Here is a 23,066-nt window from a genome sequence, read left to right as displayed (position 1 = left end):
GGTCTCACAATTGGTCCCAGCGCAAGGACATTCTCTATTAAAATTGTAAAACTATCTCTAAGCATGTTATTTTGTTGCTAAGCTCTTGGCCTTATTTCATTTTAAATGACTCTAATGAAGTACCTAACATGTTTAACTATTACCCTGATATTGTATTTAATATGTACCTAATGTATATTAAAAGCGCATAATATCAAATACCTCCAACTTTACATTATAGCGTTAATGACCCTGTGTTCTGAAACTAGTAGTGTGCTTACTGAATTATATAAGGGATATTTTCAGGAAAGAAATTGTTTAAGATTTGGACGGGTGAAAAAGTAGTTTTTGTTTTCTTTAATAAAATATTTTTCATGAAAAAAGTTTCGTTCACGTGTAGTTACTGCAGGATGAGAACTTGTGGGCTATTCTGGCACTATTCTTCCCCCCCCCCCACCCCCGTCTCTACTTTATCACTCTGTGTTCATTTAGTAGCGAAAAGTATCCTCCTCAGCTGAGGGAGGATGTTTCCGAGGAAGGTGCTGGTTATCTAATAATAAAAAGGATGCTTGACTCTTCCTACCGTGCCGTCCTTCAACATCACTGCATATTTTGAGATGAGAGTGATCTATTACACATGGAAACTCTTCACTATTACTTTACAAACTTTTAAAAAATAGATGTTTCAAATCAAGAAAGAAATGTGTGGTAGACTAGTAATTTCATCAGAGCATAAAAGAAAAAAAAAAAAAACTCTACTCGCTTATAACAATGTTTAAATTGTATAGAGAAATAGCTTTGTCCTTTGTTTGAAGAGAACAATGGCACAAGCCTCTGAGGGAGGATGATTTGTCTCTCGCTAAACCGCCCTAACTGTTTATGACAGCAAAAAGACAGGTATCATTAACCTTAGGTGTTGACAATTGAGAATTCATGGGAATGAGTTAGAAAAACGGTGGACGGGTCCCACCCCTGAGTTTGTGGAGAGCAGATGGATTCTGTGAGCCATTGTCACCGACTCCTATGTTACCAGAAAAGAGTCCCCTCAAATTTTCACAGAGGGGGGTTGGTTTCTTGTCCCTTCCTTCTGAAGTTGAAGTGAAAATTCTTTTCAGGAAAAATGGATCTATATTCCAATCAAAGTATTTCCCCAGGTCCTACAACCAAGTTTATTTGTAAATCCATAATTTACTGAACTGTTTTGCCTTCCTTTGTAAGCGATTCTTGTATCAATTAGTGATGGATTCCTGATTCATTTATTTCGGCTGCTGTTCTTGGATTTTAAAAGCTTGCATTCCTCAAGATCACTCTCTTCACAAATACCGTCAATAAATTTCAGCCCAGGACGACAGCTCCAGCTCTCTTCTCCTTTATGGGGTGCTGCTGTCGGCATTCGGAAGCAAATAAGAATTCGGTGACCCCAAGAAAGTATTGGATCAAAACCTACCAATAAAAAATGAAGCTTTCCCAGAGAAACCACTCTGCAGCTATCCTTCACTTCAGAGGCACATGGCAACAACAGGAATTTGGGCTAAGATCTGGTCTCAGGGTGGCACACATTCATTCACGTTTCAAAATCTTTTACATATGCTTATCTTCTTATGCGCATATGGCTGGACTACATTAGATCTACTTAAAATCTATTGAGAGTATTGATTTCTCTTCTTCAGAAAAACCAACATAGTGAAATAGTCTCCCTCCTCTTATAAAGCCCATTAGAGAAAACCAGAATTGTGTTGACATCAAGAAGAACGCTTCCTAATGTACGTGACAGATTGCTGTGGTTCAGGAGACCCGACTCTCTTTCAAATCTAATTAACTGACGTTGTCACACTTGTGAGCTAGTTCCGGCCCCCGTTTGCACAGCAATCACACCTCTATCAACATCAACTCCCTATTTCGTAACCAGAGGTGGCTGAGAACAGGACTAATTAACATATAACTCTCTTAATGATATTTTACCAAAGTAGCACTATTACATCCAATAATTACACGAAGTGTTTGATTTTCATTTGGGCAGTTTTGTAAAAGATAATCTTCAATAACTATGAGACTGGAGTTTAAGAGTGTACGATTTAGCTGAAGTGTTTTAGTAAAACTCGGTAGATGAGTCAGAGACCCTGAACTCCCTTAATAGCTGTTATGATTTTGACGTCTTCTTATCTTGAAGAAATTGCCGAAAAGTTGAACAAAACTAATGTGGACGGCTATAATTGAACTGGACAATATCTATATGGGGAAGAGGTGAAGTCACTATATTTAGAAACGAACGCTTGCATCCCGTCCCAACTGCATATTCAGGTTAAATGTGTGCACATCCTGGGAGCCGGAACATCTGTTTCTAGCTTGTTGTTCCTCTTGGCTGCTTTTCAATTGGATTTCCTCGAGCAGGTCCCAGGCTTGTCACCGCAGCCAGGGTCTGTTAACCATCACCACCGGTCCTACATTAAGTAGGAGGTTCAGGGCTGAGCTAATAACTTGCCTGCCTTTCTGACTGATCGCAGTGATGCTCTCCGGGGCCGCTTATCATCAGCCTCCTCGGGGAGGGTGCTCTTCTTTGTCTGTACCTCTGGGGAGAATTGGTTTTGTTTCTCCTTGTTCCTGGAGTTATACGTGAAAAGACAGAGCTCTCGCTGTTGCTTCTATGAAGCGGCCGGGCGAGGCTGTGCCTGTGTGCCCTTTCTGCAGGGACTCTAAGTATTTTGTGTGCGTGATGGTTCTCTTTTCCTTCTTCTACTCTGCAAAATAGAAAAGGAACTATCATTGAATAGGGTTTAAGGAAGCCAGGCAACTTTCAGAAAGAAATAGAGTACTTGAGTGTTTGGAATCGTGGTTATGATTGGGCACCAGATCCCAAGTGGAACATGTTTAATGTTTATAGGGTGGCAAGTGTGTCGTCCACATCCCAGGGGGTGAGCTGGGGGTGGGCTTGGAAGGACATTGGCAATTGTCAAGATGCCTATAAAGGTCTTTATACAATTCAGTGGCTTCCACCTCACAAGTGGTGCAGGCTGACCCTATCAAACGGGATGTCCAGATGCAAGGGTAGATGAAAAGCACGTAGAAAGTTTGTGAACTGGCAAAAGGGGGACGCCTTGGATTTGCTTCCCCTTTCTACCTTCTAGGTGGCTTCTGAGACAGCAAAGAAACTTGGGTTCAATCCCCGCCTTGTATCCTGGGATTGACACCATCCTGTTGCGACTGCCACAGCTAAGCTTTGATTGCCAGGGCCTCTCTGACAAACCTTGCACTGACTGCAAACATCACAAGTATTCCTTCCCTCGGGCAGGCCTTTCATTGGGAATTGTCTCTTTTGCCACACTTTGCCCTGGTCCCTCCTGTGATCTGTTGCAAGCTGAAAACAGATATTAGACGAGTAACCTGGAAGTAACACCCCAAGGGACCAGGCCCAGTTACAGAAGCACAGGAAATCAGATCAGCACGCAGTACTATTCTGATGCATGTGGTGTTCCTCTTTTGGGGGAAATCGAGGAGGCAGGTGGACATTTTCCACATTTGTAACCACCAAAGTCATGAGTAAACCCAGCGCTGGGCCTTACTAAATATGATGATAAAAGCTCTTTTGTTCTGATTTTATCTATCTCCTTTGCTTACCCATTTTATAAGCACTTCTGGAAAAGGAGCCAATCTTTAGGAATTGTAGTCATTAAAATCTGCTCGTTAGCCTGCTTTCTAAGTCACAGAATTCCATTGTTAATGCAGTTTGAGCTTGAAAGAGAAAATAAATCGATGACATAAAGAATAATCAGAAAATTCTAGCATTTTGGGGTAAGCCTCTGATTTCCCTTTTGACCTTGCAGAAAATGCTGGCGAATCCTGGGCATTTCCTAGATGGCCAGCCTTGCACAGAGCGCTTCACTGCATTGTTTCCCTGAATTCTTACCAGAAGCCCATGAGGTCTCTGCTGCCTTTATATTTACTGATCCAAAACTGCAATTGTTCCAAAAGTTCATCAGCACAGCAAGCGTCGACTCCTCCTGTTTAAGAAAAATCTGAGAAATGCCTCTATCCTTCCCTCCCTTCAGCCCCACCCCATCCACCCCTTATAAGCTGAGGGGAACTTGTATCGTATGTAAGTATGGGATGAACCTGAGAAAAACCCTGAAGAAAGGTGACGTAAGTTGAAAATCTCCTGAAACTACAGCTTCAGTCTTGAGCTTTTGCACAGAAACAAAAACATCTGGAGGGAGGAAAAGGCAGCAGAGAGTGGCTAGGAAAAGGAAGACCCTCATGGGCAGTAAAGGTGGTCTCGAAACTGTTAATTTCAACACCACTAAGACTATCATTATTGTGATGCCCTTATCCTTATATCTAACTAATCTACCACTCCATATTAGAGGGACTTTCCTACTTTCCTTCTGGCACAGATGCAATTATTTAAAACCATAATGAAAGAATTCCCTTAAGAACAGTAACATGTAAATACCTTGACCAAATCCAAACTATTTCCAAATTCTGTGTGTGTTTATGGGGAGGGGGGGCGGTGGGGGTAGGAGAGATGCACATTAGAAACTAGCAGCATTAATTCAAACTCCTTATTTCATTCAAAAAATCTGCTTTAAATGATTTCATTTACTACATCTATTATTTCATTGACAATAAATAACAATGTGCTCATACTTCCTGTTTTTATTGCCGTTTTCTTCTTGTTTTAGGACTTTGTTTTACTTTGACATAGTTCCGCTCAGGCACCAGATTCAATTTTGCGTCCTACTTTCTCCCCCTCAGCATTATATCTCAAGCACAGCATTTACTATGGTCTTAAATAAGATGCAAAGACAAGATTTTTAATGGCTATATAATATTCCATCTAGTAGGTGGTCCAGAGTTACCCCGATAGCTCATGTTTTGAGGTTGTTTCCAATGTTTTACTGGCAAATATGTTAGTGTGTGCAAACATTTTAATAACTAGGATTTTCTCTATGTTATAGTCCCAGAATTAAATAGGGTGCATAGTTGGAGGGATCTGAGGTTCTTTAACTTTTCAGTAATAGAAAGAAAGCTCTCTTTCAAGGTTTTCTTTTAGCAGAGGAGCTAAAACTGCGACTCTAGTGAACTCGTGTATCTGACCCACATCTTACTACTAGACGGAGTGGTTCCTGGCTTATTCAGAAACACTAAGGTAATAATCATAAAGAAAATTTAAAGTGAAAGAAGCACATTTCATATCTTGCGTTCAATACAAGCAAGTTTTCCAGAGGTAGAAAAGTTCTGATTTATCTCCATAGGTGTATAAATTTGGCTTGTGAATATATCTTAGGGAAGGTAGATGGAAATAGGAGGATGCAAAAACAGAGAGGGTGTATGAACAGGTCTGTAATGATATAAAATTTATTCTGGGGGCGAGGTAAAACTTAATGGTTCGTAAATAGCAAATTCATTATATTTTTAATACTCGCATTATATTAACACCATATAACATCTTTATGGTACCGTCAGTAGCATTTAAATCCTTGACTCGACTTGAAAAACAAACATTTCCAAATCTTGACCATGAAATGATTAGCCAAATAAAATGTTTTAATAAATATTATTGGATTAGAACATGGTTGGTTGGCTCATAAACTGTCTTATAAATGTTTTATGTCATCTGTTACACTGCATTTTTAAATGTTAACAAATTAATTTATTTTAAAGGCCACATCAAGGTGAAAACACCTTGTTTTCACTGGCACATCAGGCAGCAGGACGATAGATCATGGAGCCATTTCTAATTCAGCACATCAGTGGCAGAAGAGATGTTAAGACATAAAATGTGGTATGGTTTGTTAAATATTCATTTATAATTTGCATTCATTATTAAATTATGTGTTGGGCTAATCTTTAATCTTAAAAATACATAGAGTGTCATAAAGCTCTCAGAAGACATAATAAATATTTTATTATTTAGTGTTACTTTGAGTGTTGACTAGAATGCACACAAATGTTTGTCTGTAATGATACTTAATTATTCCAAGGAGATGTGACGTGCGCTGGTATGAAGTTCAATAATTCACTCAAGCCTTCAGGTCACTAAGAGAAATATCAGTTTGGGGACACCATCTCTTCACAATTAACAATGATTCAACTGCTTGCTCCTCATGGTTCCACTGTCATTTCATTGCCTAAAACCGTTTCAACACAGGGTGGTGACTTTGAGGGGCTTATTTTTTGGGGGTCTCAACAACCATCACGATAAACTTCACTTTTAGTATAGAAGCTTGAGAGTTGACATTCTCAGAGATTCAGTCCTTTGAATAGACTATCCCAGAATATGGTATGTTCCAGGCTAAGAATTCCCATGCTTGAATAGTCAACTATTTGATTAAGCTCCATAGCCGTGATATTCAATTTGCATTTACTAAACTGAAAAAGTACAGCCATGATGAGAAAGCTGGATGTGACGGAGTGGTGATTTGTATTATAGTCGCCTGGTAGCTGCCCAATGAACCATGTAAAAACAGTTCATTAAAATGTTTATGTGCTTGGCTGGTTAATGCAAAGAAAGCTTTATTGCAGGCTTATAAAACCTTGGTAACTTCAGGATGGAGCCAGATCAATGCATTGTAATAATGTAGGCATATGCTTCATCTCTCCAGGAGTGGAAAGAAGAATCCAGAAACTTCCTTTTCTTCCTCGTTTCTATGACCACATATTTTCAGGTTTTTAAAGCTAATCTAGACCTAATTCCTTTTAGCTTTTTTTAAACTAGATAAAATTTTCCAAGTTCACTTGTAGACAATTTGTAATAATTTTTTTTTGCATAAAACCATGGAGTATTGTTTGTAGTAAAATCTAATCAACGAATATGTGATGACTGCAGTTTGTTTGGAAGTTAAACTTTTATGGAATCTCAACTATATTGAATATCCAAAAATAATCAGTATCAATTGGAAAACAGATATGTTAATTTATTTGTCAGCTTGTTTCTCCCATTTCCCTCAACACTTTTGGGGATCACAGACACATTTTAAGCCCATGAGGATATGACCGCGAGACTATAACTATGTGATCTTTAGAAAAATACTTAGGGGCTGGCCCGGTGGCTGAGTGGTTAAGTTTGTGCGCTCTGCTTCAGGGGCCCAGGGTTTCACCAGTTCAGATCCTGGGCGCGGACACGGCACCGCTCATCAAGCCATGCTGAGGCAGCGTCCCACCTGCCACAACTAGAAGGACCCACAACTAAAAATACACAACTATGTACCGGGCCGCTTTGGGAGAAAAAGGAAAAATAAAATCTTAAAAAAAAAATACTTCTGAACAATTGGGTCTATAACAAGAAATGATAAAAAAAAAAACTTCCTTAAAACAAACAAAACACTCATTTTTAATAGAAAGTTGATCCATGTGGGCATTTACCTTCACAGGGTGGGCCAATCAGACTTATAGACGGAAAGGCATGTTTCCAACTCACCTACACAAAGTCTTCCAATAAAAATGGGTTATTCATTCGATTAGTATGTTGAAAAGTGCCTCAAAAACCAGCATGAGAAGAAAATATGCTTTCAGGAGCCAAGCCAAAGGTGTTAAAAATCATAAAATAGTATAATAGTAAGAAAGATATCTTTATATGTTTCCTCTCCTTCTCTCGCGGTGCACACCACTATTTATTATAACAGAGAAAGACACCATACAGTACATTGTCACAGTCAAAACCTATCTATTAAAATAGATACTTCTTGCACACAGCAGACGGTCTCAAAATATTCTTAATGTCCTGTGCATCAGCCAAACTATGGAATTTGAGAACCGCACCTTCATGTGCTTGTGAACATCAAAATCTACTCCCCCCCCACCTCCTGTGAATTGGAGGTTGCGTGGCTGCCTCTAATTGGCATTTGGAGCTTTTTTTTCCTAATTCCTAGGTCTACTCCATGTAAGAGAGCGTTCTTTTGGGATTAGGTATTATATTATACAAAGATGAATTTGACTCCAACACATTATATCTATTCAAAAAGTATTAGTAATAAATCAAAGCCAGCACCTAGCATAATGCTTTACACATGGTAGACACTCAATATACACTTGTTGAATGAATGAATGTTGAAGGAGTGGACTTCTAAAATCTGCTTTGAAATGCAGTGGCTGGGTCCTCTTACCTGAGGATATGAGGCCAGGTAGAAGGAAGGGAAGGGAAGAATCCATGAAGTTAAATACATGAAGCCAAATATTGACCTGCTCTGGAGGTCTAGCCTAGTGTTCAGACGGACACAGAGCACCATTTAAAATATCCCTTAGCACACTGCTGGATGGACATTAGATAGTTTTCCTTCTCTATGCAGGTTTTTAAAGCAGACTTGGGTTGAGTTGGGTCGGAAGCCACACCAGTTCAAGACCATTTAATTGAGAATCTCTTCTTATCCTTTGAGATTGCACATCCCATCCACTTTCATATAAGATTAAGAGGCTGTAAGCAGTGATGTGGCCTCTGGTTGGTGATGACAGATGAGACACTTATGTGCACTGACCCACATCTTACACCAGCGCTACAGACGTCAGTGGCCACACCTGATTCGATGACTGTTGTGGCTTCAGATGAGACTCAAAGCAAGTCAAGAATCCATTGTTACCAGAATTGTTTGACTAACATCTGTGCGCACGCGCGTGTGCAACTACGGCAATGTGAGTATAGTGAGAGAGGTGACAGCACAAGAGGGGAAAGAAGGTCCTAGATTTGAAACCCACCATACCCATGATTATGGCTTTCCAATTCCTAGGATGAAAAAAAGAACTTGGTTAAGTATAATTAAGCTTCTTCATCTTTTGCATCTTTCAAAAAAGCTGGGTAGGGTGCAGAGGGGAGGGTTTGCTCACCATGTGGGTCTCCTCAAGCCCTCTCAGATTTAATTGCAGGCGTAAATGACCCCCAGTCCTGCAGCATATCAACTTGATGTGTATAATTGATAGCCAAACATTTTTTACAGGCTGTTAAATGGTGAGGCCACAATGAAATGTATATAATGTTGATTAAAGTGATTTTTTTGTACAAAAGGGTCAGAGACATTAACAAGTTAAAAGAAAGTGTGAGCTCTGTTCTTATTCCTCTAACCCCGGTTGAGTTTTTTCCCATAATTGACACCACATGTTTACGATGCCTATTTTTGTCAAATTTAAGGCTGTGAGTCTTGAGTGTATTTCGAAGTGCTCTTGAGATTAAGGCGCTCACAGAGTGCTCAGAAAGGTGGATTTCAAACATTATTGCAGCACATGGTAACGGAGAAAGATTTAAATAAACCCCCCTAGCGTGCCTTGTATTAAATTGTCTGGCTCATAATGGCAGACTAAAGTAAGAATAACTCTGAAAAGGATTCAAATGGACACCTAAATGATAATTACCGGGTAATTTTGTTTTGGTTATAATTTGCAGTGTTATTTTTATAACTGACATGAGACATAATATATTTTTCAGGGTTCTGCAATAGCTGAGCAACAAATGGAAGCTGTCAGAAAGCATTTGTAGGAACAGTTATTGCAGAAAGCTGTGAGATTGTTGAAATGCTGCACGGACTACATTTTTTTAAGCCCATCCATTGAACACTTTCCTAAAAATGTAATGGCTGCAGACGTGTCGTGCAGCGAGCCCTCTGCCTAAGCTGTTAAAATCCTCTTATTCTCATTAATGTGAAACCGGCACGGTATCTCTCAAGGATCTTTTCAACACGTCCTGTGTCATTATGTAAACATCCCTGAGCATCTGATTCTGTGGGGGCTGTGGTCTTGTCTCTCCTCCTGTCCTCGGACCCGCCGACCGTCTCCCTCATCCTCACTCTCCTCTCTTCTGTCTGTGCTCGGGATCTCTCTGCGGCACCAAGGACACTGTAGGGTCTTTAGCTCTTGGTCCTTAACTGGCAGCCCTCAAATCTACTGAATTTACTGACCTCTGCCCGAGCCATGAACTGAGACCGACGAACAGACCACCCAAACTCACGGCAACTACCAGATGGCAGTTACACTTGGCCCTTCCCATGCGACATAATTTCATGGAATTCACCTCTCTCCTCATATGGCTCTGATTATTTGCTGACTTGTAATTTCAGTTGCTTTCGTGCAAGTCTTATCTTCCTTGCCAGACTGTAAGCTCCTGGACGACATGGGCGAGGCTGGATGCTTTTTGCATGTCGTCCCTCCTTCCCCCGGCTTCGCATGGTGCTCTGCCCAGTGTGGGAGCCCAGGAGATGTGCGCTGAGTGAATTAGTGACATTTAAGCTAGAGACATGGAATATCCTAAAGATAATCCAGGTCTGGATGCCCAGAGATTGGCCACATCCCTGGCTAAATGGATAGCTACTCAAAGTAAGTTCACAGTTTCTTATTTCCATAGATATGAAATCAAGAGGACGTATATTTTGAAATTTCCGCAATATCTTATTTCCAGAGATTTGAAATCAAGACGTTATATCTTCCTTCATCGAGGAGGAAATAGCTCTCGGGCCCGGCTGTGGCAGTACAAGGCTGAAGGAGTTATAATGATCCTTGAACTCAAATCTACTGATAACACATTTTATTAACTGGTTGGAGACCAGAATAAGACTTGTGGGGGAACCCAGCGTGTCACAAGCAATTCTAATTTCCAGGCACAGAAACTGTACATTTTAGCAGTAGAATTTTATTTGACTTTACTAGGGGGTTCTACCAAGCATTTAATTTCTTTTTTCCCTTAAATTATACGAAAATAGTACCTCCCAGCCTCAAGAACTCAAATCCATTGAACATTATAATACACACACTGGCATTGTATTTTGTTTGCTTGATAGTAATTTTGGGGAAAAACACAAGAAGCTAACTGACTGTGTTTCCTTATGAATGTTTCTAACTTGTCCAATTTTTCTTGACTATCTCTTTTTACACCACATAGAGATTAAAAATAACAAAACCAGTTACTGAAATATTTCAAACAGGAAAAGTCAGTACTTTTTCACTCACACTGTTTTCCACAAAGAAGAATTCTTTCATTCCAAATTATATTTTCCTCAATCTCTGTCCAGTCTTTGATATTAAATTTTCATTGAGATGAAATATTTTTCTCATCATAAGCTCATCAACACAGGTATTTCTAATATGTTATAAAAGTGAAAATTCAAGAGTCCTGAAGTTAGAAACATGTTTGTGTCTTTTTTCCATGACTAACCCATGTCTATTCTCTATGAAATTGATGTCAAAAAAGTATTATATATTTTCAGTAGGAAATGGAAGGCTGCCCCCTACTATCCTTGTCAGACCGTTGTATCCCTTTAATCATACTTTTCATTTCAGTACATTGAAATTTCCGTTACCAAGGACAACATCATAAATAAAAGTGTTTGTGAAATTTTACCTGCAGCTTCCTAACTTTGTGCATTAAGCATGAGACCAGCAGAGAGGTGGTCAAATGTGAAAATTTATAATCATTTATTACGTACGGCTGAAGCAAGAGGGGAGTAAAAGCGTGAAGGCATACATCTATAAACGGAAGCCGAAAAGCTTAAATGAAAAGTAAAGTGAAGTTCTGCGTCTTGTCATAAAGTAATGAGAAGCTAGAGCCTTTATTCATAGCAACCCCAGATGCATTTACTCTCAATCTAGCTTCAGCAGTAAACGCTTCCCTGATGGATTGCTCTGGACTTACAAAGAAATATTTGTGCTCTACATAATAGTATACTTAGGAGAATGACTGCATGGTTGAGAAGATTCCATAAGGCTTTATAGCTGGTGGTGTTACTGTAATTTAATCACAATGTAGCTAATGTAGTACTTTCATATCATAGGTTACTTTTTTATTTACCATTTATTAGTAACTGACAGAGTCAATCATCTCTACATCATAAACAAATCATGGAAGGATTCCACAGGAACCCGAAAATCCCGGCAGAGATGGACGGGGCTTGTTTTCCGCTACCACCTGCCCTGTAATGAGCTGGCCATCAAATTATTATTTAGATCTGTGAAATGTAAGGCAGGCTCCTGGTCCACAGTCCATTGGCCAAAGAAAACTTGGGAACATTTTATGTCGTGAATGCAATTAGCAGTGCACGTCGTGTATGCACAGAAATAACACACTGACCCGGTTTGAGCAACGCTTAGAAGCCATTTCTGAAGAATCTTAAGGTAACCAGCCAGAGAAGTTTTCTAACTGTCCTGTAATATATTCATGGACGTTAACACAGTATTGAGCTCAAACCAATGCTTTCTCATTAGAATTTTCTATAAAAAGTTTTTGTTTTTACATTTGAAAACTAAATGCAACTGCTTTTATACTTGCTGTTTCTATATATTCCTCCTTTGATAAATAGGTAGATAGAAAGGCAGGTAGACAGAGACAGACAGGAATAATTAGTTGTTACATAAATCAAGCCACGTTAACCCGGTTGATCCAGAGAGTATTAATCGAGACAGGAAAAGAAGGGTAGTCACGTACCGAAGCTGCGTGACGTTGTGGAAAGTAGACTGAGGGCAAAGCCAAGTCTAAGCCAAGGTCTGGTTCTCCGACCCTGGACAAGTTTCCCGACCTTGGGGAATCTCAGTGGTTCCATCTGTAAAACAGGACTAATGGGATTTATCCTACTAATCCCTCTGGATTGTAAGCATCAAATAAGATATTGCATGAAAAAATTCTGCAGACTGAAGAGGTGTACACACTGTCGGGGCTTTGGACATAAAAGACATTAAATAAATGCAGCATTGAGTGTTCAGAGCAGGTATTTTTTAGATATTTGCACAGCTTTTATTACCAAGTGGGTGCAAAAGTCGTACAAAACAAAAGGTCTGTCATTCAGCTAATATGTATTGATGACCTACTATGCATCAGGCGTTGACAGAGCCCATCGCAGTAAGAAGAACTGACGCAAGTTTCTAAAGGGATGGTGTATTTGAACTAGGCCAGATGCTGGTCGACAGCCACACGTCCCAATCATCCTTCTAGCATCTTTGCTCCTGGGACTCTATGCCACTCGGCCTTCCAGCCTAATTGATCAGATTTTCCAAATTTTTAAATTTCTGGGCATTTACAGACTCTTAAGTTCTCCGTAGATCTTCAACTCTCCTAGGGCTGGTCCCATGTGAAGTTGTTAGGCTAGAATTCAGTGACAGTGACTGATCCCTAGTTTGGGAGGTGACACTTGTGGAAATAAAAATAGCCCTGCTCAAAAGCACAACCTTAGATTAACAACTCAAAGCAAGAGAAACAGTCTTCAGGTAACTGGAGTGACCATTCAGTTGAGAACAGAAATGTCAACACAGGCATGGCCTTTATTGATTTCTTCGTGGATGTTATTTAGTTCCTGGAATGTCCTCCCCTTTGGCTGTCAAAGTCGCACTGATTCTTCAAGGTCCAGTTGAAAGGTTACCTCTTCCATGAAGTCTTCCCGTCCACCCCTCGTATTCCATCACATGATTTCTTACTTATAATTCTAAAGTTCTCCTTATATTATAGTTAGCGCCATGTCATTATTTATTATACTTTAAGTTTTTAAAAGCAAGGGCAAGTTGTCTTCATCTTTGAGCTCCTTTTGGCTTCTGGTCTGGTCTCTTGCACAAGAAGTTAATCAAATGGTCATTGAATTTAATTACCACCCCTTTAAAAAAATTGTGATACAGGCATTTATATACCATTAGCATTTGTCAATTTTGATGACTTCAAAAACAAGAGTTAAAGCTCTTTTATGCACAATGAAACAGCTGTATATTGGTTTCATATTTCTTTTATGAAATTATTATCTTTTTGGGGGTGAGGAAGATTGGCCCTGAGCCAACATCCATTGCCAATCCTCTTTTTTTTTTTTTTTTTTTGCTTGAGGAAGATTAGCCCTGAGCCAACATCTGTGCCAGTCTTCTTCCACTTTGTATATGGGACACCTCCACAGCATGGCTGATGAGTGGAGTAGGTCCGTGCCCGGATCCAAACCTGTGAACCCAGGCCACCGAAGCAGAGCATGCAGAACTGTAACCACTTGGCCACGGGGCTGGCCCCTGAAATTAATTTTTAAATATCATCAATTTTGCATTTTAAATGCAGTTTAACTTTATTTTGTTTTTCTCCTCTATAGTACATTTTAATTCTTCATTCTGTACATCAGGCGACATAGAGTTCTGGCCAGAATGGTCCTCCGGTATCTTCCGCTGTGGGATGGGTACAAGAAGACTCCCGGGACGTGGAAGATGAGAGACCTCCCAGGGGTCTTAGCTGTCTCATAACTACAACAAATCTGGGGGGTCAGACCCCAGCAGAAGAAAACACTGTGAGGAGCCCTCTGGGCGTGGGTCCTACGTGACCTGATGTTGATGGAATATCAAGAGGAGACTGAACACATTCCACTTTTCCAGCCTCTCTGTGGCTGAGGCACATTATCTCCATTCTAGAATATCGAACATTTTATCTCAGGACAAGAGTACAGAGCTACAGCAAAATAGGATTGATAAAATATGCCTCAAGCCCTCCTACTCGAGGTAATTTTTAACCATTTTCTAAATACATTTATCTTCCTACAGTATAAGATGTAGAAATAAACTTAAATATTTGTATTAGTGATAAGAGAGAATCATGATTTAGTGGAAAAAACCGTTTGGGAAGTTCTGTGTATTACATCAGCTCTAACACCACAGCAAACCCCTTTACCCATCTGAATTTCTAGTTTCACATCTACTAAAAAAAATTAATTTTTCATAATGTTTTTCATGTGAAATGTCTAATTATACCTCTTAAAATTAGAGACTAGAATAAATTAGTTCAAGTTAAAATTTTTGAAAGTCTACTCTGTGCCAATTTCTTTGGTAGGTATGTGTGTGCATGCACGTGTGTATGTGTGTGCATGCACATATGTGAGCCTATGTTTTGGAGGATGTTGTGAAGAGAAAGATACATAAGACCTGCGGTTGGCCCTGGTGGGGGATGCAGAGCACCCCAATGTCAAATGGCTCACCCCAGGGGATGACCTATGAGGGACTTCATTATTATAAGCGGGATCTCTTATAAAATATTGAAGACATATTTCCCAATTCCCTTTCATTTTAGTTGATTTAAATGTCTGTTTTCCTTGACTGGATTCTACCACATTTCGTGATTTTTTTTTCTATTTTTTTTCCAAATCTTAGGAAACGATCATTCTTCCAAAGAAGCAGTAAATACATATGGGTTTTTCATGATTTGATTAGCATTTAACTCTTTAATTCAAGTGTTGTTAGAGACACCTTTAAACCTCATTTTTCTGGATACACACAAAATAGAGGAACTTGCAGGTTTAAAGAGCTGCTTGGAAATTTTAGGAAAGCAGTTTACAACATTACAGAAATCAACCCAAAGAAAGACTAGCTGGGTTTAGACAGATAATCCTCACTCTGGAGAGGTGTAATATGGAGAAAACAAAATAGTAAGGGGAAAATATTTGACACAGTGCCGGGTGTGTAGAAAATACTCAAATCCTTGTTGCCTTTGAATCTCAGGGCAGATGCTCACAATTACTCCTGAAACCACTTGAGGTTCCAGACATACATCCTAAGTATGATGCTTTCTACTCGAGGGAAAAAGTGGGAAAGGTAAGTAGCCATCAAAATCAGTAAGGATGCAAGCAGAAAGAAATTGTACCCACATTTTTGCATTTCTCTAAATGTGGCTGTAAATTATATAGTTCCTATTGAAGTGTAATTACTTAACATAATTACTTAAATACAGTGTTAGTATTCCCGATGTCTAATGACAGTATTTAATGTATAGCAATGACAGCATTTAAGGAGATTATTTAGCTGCCTGGAGAAACGCAGAGCCGAGTGGGAAAGTCTGCCAAATCTTCACCTCGATTAATTATATTCGTTCTTTCAATATGATTTATTGAGCTTCTACTCTGCGCCAGGCACTGCGGATGCAGCCGACAACCAGCTGTGGGGCTCAGTTCTGCGAGAGACAGAGATTAAACAACGAATTACGAGGTAAGTATTTAAATACAACTGTGGGGAGTGCTTTGAAGGAGTAGAGGAGTGTGGGAGGGGGTGCGTCAGGTGTCCCGGATGGAAAGCCGGTTGATGGGGTATTCTGCAGGTGAGTTCATGACTCAGACACCATCCGCTCGCATCTACCAGATCCAGCTTCTCCTACAGGTGCAGAACACCTTCTTCCTGAAGAAGCAGAAGGACACAGTGTGCGGCGAAGATGGCCCTATGGACTCGTGGTCAGCCCTGGTTGATGGGTGTTCTAATCGCCAGCCTGTCCTGGGGAGGGGGGAGGGGACAAGAGGAAAATTCTCTCCGTATGAAAAACACAAGGGAGAAGCTCACAACCTGGATTTTTCCATCGACTCAGGGATACTCGGGGATAGTTTAAAGGTCATATTGGGCTTATTTCAAACGTTATCAAATAAAGTCTCCGATAACAGAGGACAGGAGGCAAAGGTGGGAAGATTTAAAGGGGTTAACGGAGGGAGAAAATGTGAGAGGGATTAAGAAAGATTCGGAAAAGAACTGAAAGGAGAAAAGGGGAGCATGTGATAGCACTTCAAGTTATGAGGGGACAATTTACGGTCACTCAAATTAATGCACTAAGTCCTTTTGTGGCGAATATTCAACGGAGCGCTTAAATATGTTAGGTGATGTGCTAAGAACGCAAGGGTGAACAAAACCAGACCTTATTCCTGTTTTCATGGAGTTTGCAGTCTACTAAATCACAAAATAAAATAAAACATAGGAAGAAATGTGTAATTAAAGTTGGATTCAACTGGATTGCATTAGATAGGTGCTACTCAGCACAGTGCAACAGGGGAGCCCCGCCTGGTCCAGGCCCTGGGGCTTTAGGGAAGGGCTATCTGGGTGGAAAGGCGAAGAAAAAGTATAAGGTTCACCGGCGGGGGGGGGGGGGGGGGGGGGGATGGAGTGCTCCAGGGAGAGGGGCTACGATGCGCAGAGGCCCTGTGGCTGAAAAGAGCGTGAAGCTTTGGAGAAGCTGAAAGACATCCAGTAGGGCTACAGCTGAAAGCAAGAAGGAGTGTAGTCAATGAGACTTGGGGGCCCAGAGGGGTCAGGCTGGACAGGGCTGAGCAGACTATGTTTAGGATTTGAATATTTGCCCCAAGAGCAACGGGGATCTGTTAGAGAGCTTTAAATAATGAGTGCTATAGAGTTTTGTAAAGATCGTTACTGTTGCTTGAGAAGAACACATTGGAGACGCAGCTGAATGGATGCAGGAAGACCATTTGGGAGGCTATTGCTGCAGCCTGGTTAAGCGATCATGGAAGTGTGAGCTGGGGTGATGGTGTTGGTGGTGGCCATGGTGACGGTGAAGAAGATGAAGAGAAGCAGACGGACGAGGCATAGATTTAGCAGGTGAAGTTGTCAGGACTGGGAGAAAGTTTCCGGCTCACGGAACCGGGTGGATGAGGGTGTCATTTCCTGATGCAAGGAAACCTGAAAGAGGACCAGATGAGCCGTTGAGACAAGCAAGTGGAGATGTTGCCCAGGCAGCTGGATATTTGTGTCTGGAGCTCAAGTAAGTGATTAGGACTACGATGAAAATGTGAGTGTCACTGACTGCGGTCACAATTAAGACAGCCAAAAGAGAGGTTTAGTGTGAGAGGACTACAGTGTGTGGGACCAGTCTTGAGAAATTCTAGCTTTTAGAGCTTAGGGAAGGGAGAATGAGGCTGAGGAGGAGATAGGAGGGTAGAATCCTGATTGTAACTCCAACTTTCTGAATTCTGGCATTCCGGTATATTGTACTATTTCTTTTTATGGAAAAAAAATACCATTATGCCATATTCTACAAACTCTGCCCTGAGTCATTCGTGTCTTGAAACAAATCTAGACGGTTACACACTGTTCTAAAGTCTTTAATTGAACAAAGATGTCTTTGATTTACAAAGCACTTCGACCACATCCCTCTCCTGTTCAAAACCCTTTCAACGGTTAAAATGTTGCCATTTTAATTCCCATTTCCTGAGCTAGTGAGGCGATTATTTTTTCCTTTTCTCATATAAATAGGTAGATGGGAGCGCCCTTAAAATTTAGGAGGGAGAGAAGAAAAGACGGGGGGAAGTTTCCAGGCCCGATTCCCAGCCTCAAAGTCTTGCTTCTCTCTGCTCCCATCCTCTGAGGCCTGACCATGGTTTGCCTAGAATAATTCTCAAAATAGAAACAACCATCTCCTCTGCAGAGAGGGTCAAGCTACAAGGGCAGCCTGGACTCTGGGCTTTGGGGATGGCAGAGCATCTGAGGATGACAAGTGCAAGGGATGGTGACCACCTCTCGCCTCTTCTTAGCATGTGCAGTGGACCCTCCTGGACCACTCCTGTCGGTTTGCTCTCCTATTGCGATCGCCAGATGGGAAGACAGCGAGGGGACCTCGGTATCACCAAAGCCAAGGAAGGTGTTTCAAGGAGAAGGTCAAGAAAGACACGGCCTCAAATACGTCCATGAAGCGGAAGAGATTACTTTTAGTGGGAGCCGTTTGGGGTGAAGGGGTGGAAGCTGTTTTCAAGTAGGTTGAGGGGTACGTGGGGAGTGAAGAAATATATAGGAAGCACAGACGACTCTTTAGGAATTTGATTGTGAAGAGAAAGAGAAAGAGAAGACTGGAGAGGATATAGGGGCTAAGGAAGGGGTTTGCTGTTGTGTTGTTCATTGAGAGGGGAGAATCTTGAGTATGTTTAAATCTCCTTGGCTGGAACCCAGTTGAGAGAGTGAGGTGAATATTCCTGGAGAGAAAAGAGACAACTAGGAGTACTGGAAAGTGGCATTCCTGAGAAGGAAGGAGCGAGTGGATTGAAGGCCTCTAGGGCACGGGGCCTGAAGCAGCAGGGGGGGAGGAAGGGGCAAAGGAGGTTGGGAAATGGGTGGAGATGCTCTTGAAGTAAGGGCTGAGTCTGTGATCATGAAAAGGAGGGAATCGAAGTAATTTAAAAACTGGGTAAAAACCTCTCTCATTGGATTGCGAGCTCCTGGAGGTCAAAGGCCTTGTCCTAATTATCTTTGCCCCAAAACAAGCACTCAATAAGTGTGTGTTGAACCAAATTGATAAGAGCCCTCCTATTTCTCAGATCTCTAGTAAATGAGTGTCAAAATGCAAATCCAAACCCTACGGGCTGTCGATTATGATCTAACATAGAAAACATACGGAACTTTCTTAGCCTGCTGGCAGAGTATATTTTAAATGATGGGTGTTGATGTAATGAAGGCTCGCCATTTTTATAAACAGCGTTGTCACTGATACATTTTTATTTTAATCTAGTAGAACTGAAGAGCGTAGCTTGCCTGAATGTGAAATTTAACTTTAGCTGTTCGTTTGCCTGATTTAAGGCTCAAGCTAGTGCTCCAGAGTGGTCTGTTTGCATTTTATAGACCTGTAAACTAAATCTGCCTTATTTCACGGTATTCATGCTAGATCCATAAGTTAGGAAGAATTACACATCAGAATACTTGTAATACAGAACAAATAAAAATCTAGCCTGTTGGTGATGACCAAGACAGCCAGCAAGAGGATTACATTAGGAGAGAGCACTGAACTGTGACTTCTCGTTTCAAAATAAATGATCCCCATAAACAATTGAAGCAGCATTAAAAATTTAAGGATCGGTTTGGAAAATTTCCAATTTCTTTATTAAACCAGATTTCTGGAGATAGAGAATACGTTTCCCTTCCTGTTTTTAAATAAAGTTCATTTGTGCCTGGCTTAAAGTAACCCGACACCTGTTAAGTATCTGAAAGAAGTAAGGCCTTTGCTTTAGAGGAATCGCTTGAGTCACCATTGAACGACATCGTTAGAATATTCATTCATATCCATTTATATTGATATTAATTGGTTATCCAATATCTAATCCCGTAAGTGAACTCACATAATTTTTGTATTCTCAGGCTTTTAGGCATACATATCAACGCTTAGCATGGAGCCTGGCTTATCACAGGTGCTTGGTGAGTGTTGGCGGGACAAATTAATGCCACGCAATAACACATCTAGGTGTCAGGTCCTCATCTCCCCCATTCAACAATAAATGTAGGACAGGGGCTGTCTACACCTCACCCTCCCATCTCTTACATGGCCAGGCATGCAGTAGACACTTCAGAGATGCTTGTTGAATGAATTCATAATATTATAGTTGTAATTATTACTGAGTTTCTATTTAATTAGTAGTATCTCCTTTCATTCATTTTCTCTCTTTAATTTTGGTTCTTTCTTTCATCAGCTTTTTTCCTCCCCTTCTATTGGTCAATGTCTCCTCTTTTGCCTTTTCATGTGTATTTTTGGTATTAGTCCTTTCGCATTTGCCTTTTCAAGTATATTTTGGTATTAGTCCCTTCGTAGTTTGCTATCTGACTGCGTTGGACAGATCAGGTAAGGCAGCCTTTTCTGTTGTAAAGACCCACAGAATCAACCATATGATTAATCAAGTACAGTCAGCACAATGATGACCCAACGTGACACTGAAACACTTGGATGTCCTTCAGAATTCGTCAGCTCAGTTAACTTCAGTGTGTGTGTGACTGTGTGTGAACGTGTGTGCGTGTGTCCCATTCACAACCCCATTCCTCCTGTAATAGAGATAAAAATGTTCTCTTCCCCTTCTCCTTTTGTGGTTTGCTGACTTTTCCTTGTCCTGTATTAATAATAACGCTTCTGGCATTGGCGGGTCCTCACGACCATCAGATTTGTGGTTATCCCACGTCTCGGCTTCCTGTGGATGTTTAATTACCCACAAAAGCAGCTCGTTATGTTTTATACTCCACTGCCATGAACATTATTTCTTAAATATATTTTGATTTAGCTCAACGGGATTCATTTATTTTTGAAAAATAAAGTGGCAATTATGATAAGTTTTTTCATATGAGGAGTCCAACACTCAGCCATTCTTGCTTCCACATTCAGACGTTGTATTTTTTTAGGTGGGTTCAAGAAAGCAACATTAAGCTATAACTGGAGTTTATTTGGTTGACATCTCAACAAACTGTATCTCCGTCAATAATAATAATAATTACTGTTTTCGGTTGAGGGCTCGCTCCGCGATAGTATTTTAATTATATTATTCCTAATCCTTCCAAGATTCATACAAAATGATATTATTCTCCCTCTTCAGGTGAGGAGAGCGAGGTTTACGGAGATTAGATTACTTGCTTACAGCCATTTGACTAGTGGCTCCATTTGAAAAAGAAGCCTGAGACACAGTTTCCAGGGAGGAGCCTAACTCAGAAACGGGGTAAAGAGGGGCAGGACTGGGTAGAGATGGCGGGACAAAGAGGCCAGACATGGAAAGGGATTCCCCGACACACGACCTCCTCCCGTGGCTCCTGGTGCCCAGGTTCCCATCAGGAATTCCAACACCACTGCTAAATGGAGCTAAGAAGCTGGTACCCCACTCCAGGACAAATGTCTGATTGGCACAATAAGCAGAGAAAAAACAGAGATGCGAGGATGCGAGTTGGACATTCTAGGTTGGTGTGTGTCAAGGCCGCTCCCCACCTGCATCGCATCAACCGGGCATGTCTGTTAAAGATGCAGGTTCCTGGACCTGCGGCAGACCGACTTCAGTGACTCCTGGGCGGGGGGTGGGGTGGGGCACGCCAGGTGACGCATGTGCACACTCAGATGGGGAAATTCCTAATTTAGGCTAAGAGCCAAGAGATTGGGGGGGGATAGGTGCTGTGAGAGGAAAGATGGTCTAATTTAATCTTTTCACCTTGGTCTTCAAAATCCACTTACTATGCCTGCTTTGCTAGCACATATACTAAAAATAATTAAACAAAAAGGACATAAATTACTTATAGTTTAGTGGGATGATTTTTGTAAAAAAAATAGGAAATTTATGAAAATATAAAGAGGATGACGAAAATAACAGAAAATTCTACAACTGGAGAAAAGCCCCATTACTATTTTGGCTATTTCCTTTCAGTCTTCTTCGAAATTCAAATCTCGATATATTTATATAATTGAGGTCACACTGTCTACATTCTTACCTCCTAACATTGTATCCATCATAAGCAAATTTCCAAGTCACTAAAAATTCTTTGAAAAATTAATGACCGCATAATATTTTATCATTTGGATGAAACAATTTATTTAACGATGTTTTCATCATTGCACATTTAAGTTGCTTCCGTTTTTTTTCTCTTATAATATTCAGTGTATCAAATACAGCTCTCATTATTTGAGATTCAGCTTTACTGAATTAACTAATCTTTTTTCTTATGTCTCTTAGAAAGTTTCAAGCAAGTTTCACTCCAGAGGTTCTAAAAGGTACGTATTTCAGGCATTTCTTGGTATTTTGCACTGTGAGATGCATGCCAATCCCGCTGGGGCCCCAGGAATGGACATCCCTGGATACACAGTGGACTGGGTAATGAGTGTGGCTTAGAAGGACATTATCAGAAAGAATGAATGAAACAGTTATCTTAATAAAATCGAAACCAGGGGATTTTGCTGAAGCTGCTTTCAAAACATGAATGACCCATGCTGACATAAGGAAAGAATAAAGATTACACAGTTTGGTTTCTATATGATTGTTTTGGGGGTTTTCCAGTGAAAAAGCGTTATTTACTAGTACTGTAGAAGTATGCCAAAAATACGTCTTCAAATGCAGAAGGGATAATTAGGTTTTCGCTGTCCCAAGTCAAAAGAAAAAGAATTACTTTCTGTCCAATCTCTAAAACTCTGGCCACCTGCCTGGTATTTCTCTTCAATTTCACACTTTGGAATGGCCTCCAGGCAGACACCACTCAGGAACGGTCCCAAAAAACAAAGCTGCCAAAATAACCCGTTCACTCACTTTTCAAAGCAAACCAGCCATCTTAAATCTATATATAGAGGGATCACTGAAATTAACTTTTGCTTATGAAAATGATTGGTTTTGTGTCATATTTCTTACAATACAGCCATTGCTGATTGTAAGCCAATGAAATTCACGGAATTTACAATAAATATAACCTATCTCACCAGAATCTTCAAGCCTATAGAATTTTAACTAGATTGTGTTCCTTTCCCCACAAAACTAACCCTAGGCAAATTTTTGACAAAGACAAAATGTGTCTTTGAATATTCTTGCACCGATGACTTGGGGATCCATACACGTCTTCCTCTTTTCTGCAGGCAAATCATTCACACCAGGTTACAAAGCACCGATAACCACTTAAAATGTTACTCCTCC

At 40.5% G+C, this 23,066-nt stretch overlaps 1 long non-coding RNA gene across 1 annotated transcript in view; it reads right to left on the bottom strand.

The window, feature by feature from the left end:
* Positions 1–321: 321 nt before the first annotated feature.
* LOC103559096 (uncharacterized) overlaps positions 322–23,066 on the bottom strand; it is a 54,593-nt gene continuing 31,848 nt past the window's right edge. The window contains exons 2-3 of the long non-coding RNA XR_546898.2: positions 3,884–3,977; positions 322–2,717 (exon numbers count right to left, since the gene is read on the bottom strand). This is a non-coding gene — a long non-coding RNA (uncharacterized lncRNA). The remainder of the gene's footprint in view (positions 2,718–3,883; positions 3,978–23,066) is intronic.

Source organism: Equus przewalskii, chromosome 31, assembly GCF_037783145.1.
Source record: "Equus przewalskii isolate Varuska chromosome 31, EquPr2, whole genome shotgun sequence".
Lineage (NCBI taxonomy): Eukaryota > Metazoa > Chordata > Mammalia > Perissodactyla > Equidae > Equus > Equus przewalskii.
This window is presented reverse-complemented; position numbering and strand designations above follow the sequence as displayed.